The sequence below is a fragment of the Triticum dicoccoides genome, chromosome 7B (assembly GCF_002162155.2).
Source record: "Triticum dicoccoides isolate Atlit2015 ecotype Zavitan chromosome 7B, WEW_v2.0, whole genome shotgun sequence".
Lineage (NCBI taxonomy): Eukaryota > Viridiplantae > Streptophyta > Magnoliopsida > Poales > Poaceae > Triticum > Triticum dicoccoides.
The window spans coordinates 692,566,411-692,574,234 of record NC_041393.1 but is presented as its reverse complement, the minus strand read 5'-3'; the positions used below and the strand labels follow the sequence as shown (position 1 = coordinate 692,574,234).

The following is a 7,824-nucleotide window of genomic DNA, read 5'->3' as shown; positions in this document are numbered from 1 at the left end:
ATGGGCCACCATACACCAAGCGGGCCTCGTTAAATCACAGAGAAGAGTTGTAAGAGTTGTGGGGAATCAAACTTAGAACCTCTAGTATGAGGTAGAGCTGGGCAAACCATCTGCGCTAACATCTATTTATCCCTAAAAAGAAAGCTAACATCTATTTGTGATTAATACCACCTCGATAATTTATATTCAATGTTACCAATTTATTTACGTTTACAACTTATCTGAAATATCAACCAACCTCCTCGGAAAACAAAGAACAGATGGAATTAGAATGAAGACCAGAAAAGAATTAACTCAAGGAATGGGATTGTGTGCGTCTGATACATGATACTTCCATACTGGAATTAACATATCTAAAGACTTGATTAAAAATCGACTGAAAAAAAGAATAAGGTGCCACCTGTGACAATGTATGTGTCCAGAAATTGATGGTGCACTTAATTAACGCTAAAATTGCTTTCTCCTAATTAATGTGAGAGGGAAGCCTGGAACGGGCAGGTGCCCATGAGCTGTCCAGCGTTGCTCCTCCTCCACGGCTTCCCGGAGAGGTGGAGGTCGTGGCACAGCCAGATGGTCGCGCTTGCCGCGCTCTCGCGACCTCGCCCCCGACTTTCACGGGGGCGACTCCAGAACCCCCTTCCACCCCGCTGTTTATGTTCCTCAACCTGTGATGGATTCTACGTCACACGGGGTACCAGGTGACATGCCAACCCTTGTGTCTTTTTGTTGTTCAATTTACAATTAATTGAGTTCTCTGTAATGGAAGTTCACACAACAAATCGACTCTCAATGTCAATGCTGCAGAATGTTGGAGATGACTACAACTACTGCATGCTACGGCGTCGATAGTGGCTGCACCGGACTCTGTGAAAGATAGATGGGTGCAAAAACCATGCATGTGAGTGTTGCCATGTAGTGGCGCCACGAAAGCTAACTCTTCGGTTACCTACTCCCACCGTTCAAGTGAATAAGTCATTTTAGGTTGTGCACCGCGACCAAGGAGAAGGTGAAAACGAGAGTACTTAATGTTTATTTATTAATTAAAAGCATTGCATGCAATGAACTATCCACTGCATGTCGTGTTTGGTAGTCTCAAGTAATTAAAAGCATGCACGTCCCACATCTCTTTTTGGTTGGTATGTCAAAAACAAGAAACGAGGTGGTAATTAATGCAACCACCTAAGTGTTTTGGGATTGTTTGATTTTTATAAGGTGACTTATACACCTAGATGAAAGGAGTAGTTCTAATTGCATGCATGCTTGAAAAATGGGAAAGTTCGCGTGACCCATGCATGTAGGCTTAATTACAACAATTATCTCAAGCATGCAAACACCACCTAATTATTTTCATAGACTAATCCAAGTGTCTAGGTCGCACTGCACCACGACGTTCCCGTTGCAATGCACGGGCATTTGTGCTAGTAAATACTTAATTATGTTCTTATTATATTTTTTCCTGAAACAGTAAAACTGAGGCACCTACGGCTGCTAAAGCGATTTAACATCCTTAGGCCTTGTACAATGAAAGATGCTTAGGAGAGATGCTCAGAAAAATAAAACAGGCTTTCCTTAAGCACCAATGCTTATTTGTACAGGGTAGACATTTAATTAGGCGTCTCTCCTGTAAAAACAGGCACCGTTGCTTTAGAAAAGTCCAGTTTATTTTTCTAGCACCTTCCTAAGCACTTAGCATTGTACAAGGCCTTAGCCGTCCAATCTAGGTACTCATGGTCCACATTCTCTGAGCATGCCACTGATTAGCGTTGGTGATGCTTAGCATAGCCGGCGCACATAGTGGGACCACGAACGGGTAGCTGCTCCACGGACAGAACTGTGTGCACTACGGTTAATTCGGGTTAGGAGTCGATGCCATTGTTGGTTTTCTGTAACTTCGAGACACCCCTGTGTTCGGCTCCTCTCCTTCTACCCTCCCCTCCCCAGTCGAGTTGCAAGTCTTCACCAACTCCATTGTTTGTTCAGAAAAACTATCTTTATGAAGGTAAGCTTCTGAAGAAGGAAAATAGCACGCAGTATAGAAGCATGATTGGTGTTCTGCAATATTTAACTCTTGCTAGACCAGATATCTCCTTTGTTGGAAATAAAGTGTGTCAGTTTATGCATATGCACCTACCACCATGTATTGAACTGCTGCTAAATGCATCCTAAGATATGTAAACAACAACAAGTGTTGGACTAAGATTCAGTAGATTTCGGTCTACCCTTGTGAGTGAATTTACTGATATTAACTGGGCTGATAGTCTTCTTGACCGAAGGTCCATTGGTAACTTCGCCATATTCTTTGGTCCAAATCTAATATATGTGCTAAGAAACAGGCAACTGTCTCCAGGTCTAATACAGAGACTGAATATAACCAACTAACAAATGGCACTGTAGAAATTATCTGGTTTCAGTCTGTGCTAAGGGAACTTGGAGTGACACAAGTACAAGCTGCTTGTCTTTGTTGTGACAACCTTGGTGCTACTTATTTTTATGCTAATTCAGTTTTTTATGCCAGAACAAAACACATTGAAATAGATTTTCACTTTGTGAGAGAACGTATTTGCAGCAAACAGTTGGATATTCATTTTATTTATTCAAAAGATCAGATTGCAGATGGCTTCACCAAGGGATTGCCCACAAGATATTTTGAAGAATTCAAGCGTAATGTCAACTTGATCAAGTTGTAACTCACGGGCTATTTTGAACATATCCAAGGCGGGCGCATATGTTCTGTTAGAGCTAGTTAGTTGGAGAGATCGATTAGTATCTCATGGTTTAAAGTTTTTTTATCTCTCTATCCCTTGTACTCCAGAAATGTAATATCAGCTTGCATGCGCATATGGGATAAGCCCCATCATATCAATAAATACACATGCGGCCCTCCCTCCGTTCCTTTATATAAGGTGTATTTATTTTTTCAAAAGTCAAACATGTGCAAGTTTGACCAAGTTTTTAGAAAAATATACCAATATCCACTATACGAAATTTATATCATTTGATTGCACATGAAAAATAGTTTTATATTTTATCTATTAGGTATTGCTGATGTTTCTGTTTATTCTATAATCTTGGTTAAACATTCAAATGGCTGACTTGCACGAAAATCAATACACCTTATATTCTGGAACGGAGGGAGAATTTTACAAGGCTACCCTAGCCCATCACCTTTGGCGAGATTCCCTTCTCGAAAGGACGGATGTCATCCATGGAGAGCACAGGAGGAGAATGGATGTCGATTAAGGGAGTGGATGGGGACGCCGCGTACTAGCGGGAAGTTGTGGTGGAGCTCAGGCTCCATGGCATCTCTTATCTAGCCACCAATTTTCTCGAACGCAATCCATGGCATCGACTTGAGATAAAAGGATGTACAAACATATCCAATGATTTGCTAAACATGGTTAAATTATTCTGAATCACCGTGGATCATGGAAGTGCAGTTCTATCAGCAATCATAGTGCAACCGAACTAAATGTTCCAACTTAGAAACAAACTGCGAGTATGAGGGGATATGATCCTAAAAATCATCACTAGTGCCTAATTTTTGGAAAGTCAATATATGATGGATTTCCCAATATCGAATGTCCAGAACGCGATACGGAAGAGACGGAATGGTAGTCTAGCAATATAATGAAGTTGAACAAGGTAACAATAGAATAAAACAGAAGAAATGTGATTCTTACCTTGCATATTGGGCGTAGTGGATCCGTTAAATTAACATGTAAATTGTCACTTTTGAGGTCAAAGTGCACTATGTTTTTGTGATGCAAGTACTCCATTCCAAAAGCTGCATTCATGGCTATAGTTAATCTCTTGTGTCGGCCAAGGCTCCTGTGTATGCAGAGAATATTAATCCATTGAACTTCATGTAAGATTACAGATTTCTTTTTATTAAGAAATGGCAGACTTAAAAGAGATATGCTAGAGTGCTAGACATCTAAATAGTGGACGTACTTGGAATTCTTCCACAAAGCCGTCCTAAGTGAGCCATTAACCATGTATTCTGTAACTGTGGCAATGGACCCCTCATGTCCATCTAGAACAATACCATAAAAGGCCACAACATTGGGATGGTGTAGACCTGCATGGTTTGATACTTCGTTCCAAAACTCATTCCACTGCAAATATTCAGGAGTTATCTGTAAAAGGACAAGTATAAGCAAGTACAAAGAAATCTGAAATATGAGAACTGTACCAGTCTGTCGGAAGAACCTCGCTCTTGCTGATTGGTTCTTTTTATTGCAACATCAGAGCCTCTCCATTTACCATGACATACCATTTTATAATCAATAGAACTGAGCTCTCGGAGCTCTTCGAGATCATCGTCCTTTATAATCTGAAACATGAACATGTTGTTGGTAGAAAATATTAGTTTGTAACTAGACTTGTCCCTATAGTTGAACTTGTCTAAAGTACATTACGGCTGAATCCAACTAAGAAAATTCATGGCCATTAGTATAATATGTTCCATTGGTGTACTACATATTTTGAGACTCTTGATTCACACCTGGCACATCAACGACAGGTCATTTCTTGATGCATAAATACACTGTTTCCGTGGCATTCAGTTTATCAACAATATCCTGTATAGTTGGCCTTTTGTGTCGGTCCTCCTGCACACAACTTAAACCTATTTCGATGCATATCTTTACTTGTTCGGAATATGCCTTCCTCAGGTTTGATGTTTCAAGTAGCCTATTTGTCCAGATTAACTGCACCTACCGATTCAGAGAACAGAAAAATGGTAATATATTAGTATAACTGAAGTATTACTTATGAAATACGTACAGATGATCTCGATAAAGATAACACGTTCTCTTACAACATTACTGAATTCCTGGGAAGACATGTTAGCGCTATTGAAGTAGCCCGCACGTCCTGCCATTATCTTTATGATTACAACACCCAAGCTGAATATGTCGAACTTATTTGAGATTAAATTATTGCAAATGTATTCCGGCGGTAAATACCCACTGCATCACACATCATATACATAAATGCTACTAATATTAAACATTTAATGAAAAATAAAGTTAGCTTCTCAAATTCAGTTGACATTAAGAATGCTTACATTGTTCCTAAAGAACTATTTGTAGCTCGTGTATTTTCATCTCTGAAGAGCCTTGACATCCCAAAATCTGCGATTCTGGGAACCATGTTCTCATCTAGTAATACATTGGCTGGTTTTAAATCCAAATGATAAACAGGAGGTTTTAATTCATTGTGGAGGTATTTCAAACCCTGGCAAATCCCCTTAATTATTCCATAGCCTGTCTGCCAATCATATCTATCACACTCATCTGCAAAACCAAATTAGGAGAATTCTCGAGCTCTAAATTTTTAAAATGGTATACTAATATGCCAACTAAAACAAGAAAAACATCTTCATTACCAGAAAGATACTTGTCAAGGCTTCCATTAGACATATACTCCAAGCAGAGCGCTCTATGTGTCTTTTCAGCAAGAACCAATTTACCTTTGTACTCTACTTGTACTTCCTGAATATTGTGGCAATAGCCAACTAATCGCACAATATTTTGGTGTCTGAGCCTTGTAAGATTGTTAAACTCATTCTGAAACTGCTCATCATCAATTCCTGGCATGTCATAGAGTATCTTCACAGCAATCCTTTTGCCATGTTGATGCACTCCCTATCCAACATTTCACATGGTTATTTTTTCTTTACATAGTTACATATACAACGTACGTAAAGCAGAAAATGCTATGTTGGAATGTGACCCAAATTATTTACTGCTATGTGATGGTTAAAAGAGCAACGCAAGATCAATTATGTGAGTTAATCATAATGAGGATCAGTAGAGAATAAATATAGCTTTCCTCTGCTTTCAGGATCTATTCATCTGCAACAGGAAGCACTGCAACATCATGCTAAGGGGAATGGTGGTGGGAAATACCCTTTGGCTCCCGCATGTATATACACCCTATATGTTTTTTTAAGATAATTAAACAAAAATTCAAAATATTTCAAAAGTATTTTTAGATTAAACTTGACTTACTTGTGCACTAGTATATAAATTTTCACAATCAAAAAACCCAACGTTTACTTCACAGCGAAAAAGACAAAATTTATTTGCTAGTATAGGTCACTATTCATGCAATTTTGACTGAAAATTTGTCTTTTTTGAAAAGAAATCAAAGAGGAATTTTCTTTTTGTGGAATTTTTCTCACTAGTACAGCCCTATGTGCTGTTATAAAAAATTGTTCGTAAAGCCTTTGTGTTCGCCGCTACTTTGCTTTGTTGTTTCTGGCTCCCCAGGTAGCTGAAAGCCTGGGAAACTCCTAGTTATGGTTTTGTTAGCTATTGGTGGCAAAACTCTGCATGCTAAACTGATCTCGTAGTTATGATTTTGTTCAGGAAACCATGTACATCATTAACCTTACCAGGTAAACCTTTCCATAGGAACCGCTAACAATCCTACGCTCCTCGGAGAAATCATTAGTAATTTCTCGTAATAAATCTAGCGGCATAACTGTTGTCTCTGAACTTGCATAATCCATGCTGTTGTTTTTCCTGGAAGAAGAAGGAACACTTATACCTTTTGTATATAACAACTTGAAAAAGGTAGTAATCTTCTCTGGGGTAGAAAAGGCTAGTATTTAATTGAGAGCAATCAACGAGCCCTTGCTGACATCTACCAGTAGATAAATATACACTGAACAAATAAGATCCAAAATACAATATAAAAACAGATAGTTTGGGATGAATAACTTTCCGGGCTCATACAACAAAGATCCATGATGATTTACACGGATGATGTCGAAGATGCATGGAGTTTCCACAAAATCATCGATGGAATTCGTGGAGAGCTACACAATGGGGAAAGCACATACCTGGAAACGGCCGGGGGCGAGAAGAATGCTGCTAGTTGACGGCAGTGGTTGATGCAGGGGAATAAAGGAGAGTGAGCATCCTGGTAGCTTTTTCCTCTTTAGCAAAAGCAGATTGATAGCTACAAGAGGCCGGCGAGTGGGGCCTTCTTGTCGTGCTCGGGGAGGAAAGAGGAGCTCTGTGGAGACGGCGGCGCCTGCTGCTGGCCGGCTGAGGATTGGGGTCCTGGGAGGCGTCGAGGCATGCAGTGGCTGGTAAACCGTAACAGAGCATCGCTTCGACGGAGGGATCCACCAGAGTTTCGCGGGTGGACTCGATAGAAAGAGAAGTGGGGAATTCCTCAACGTGGGTACAAAAGGGCAGGCGTCGCACCCTGCTTTTTCGTCGACAGCGCTGCTACATGCACGCGGTGGGTTTTACGGATTCAACGTGCTGTGAGTACGTGGCAGTTTTTGAAGGGATGCGGGGCCCACCCCCATTAAAATGGGGGTGGGGGTGGGGGGCTGAGATTACTTAGCAATGAGTACCCCGTGGAAGCCCCGTAATCTTCCGTATTTCTAGGATTTTTGGTTGACGAAGGACAAAACCCCGGTGCCATCAGAACGATGCATGCAATCTCTACCTTAATTAATAATAAAGAGAATTAGGTTTTTGTCGTCCGTTGCACCATGTTGCAAAAAAAAAACCCTGTATTTTCTTCAAATCAACCCTCAGTCCGGACTTAAGTTACCCAAACCGTTATTTTACAGTTTTTATATAAAAAAAGCCCTTGTATTTTTTTAAATCAACCCGCAGTCCGGACTTAAGTCACACGAACTGTTATTTTACATTTTTCCGAAAACTCCCCAGACCTTTTAGGTAATTCATCCCCGGGTCATATTTAACTCAAACAAATGATTTTCCAAATCATTCATATCTTTTAGACCGTAACTCCGATTTAAACATCTTATATATGAAATTTGATTCGGAAAATATG

At 40.0% G+C, this 7,824-nt stretch overlaps 1 pseudogene; it reads right to left on the bottom strand.

The window, feature by feature from the left end:
* LOC119335538 overlaps window positions 1-6,901 on the bottom strand; it is a 10,418-nt pseudogene extending 3,517 nt beyond the window's left edge.
* Between the last annotated feature and the right edge of the window lie 923 nt (window positions 6,902-7,824).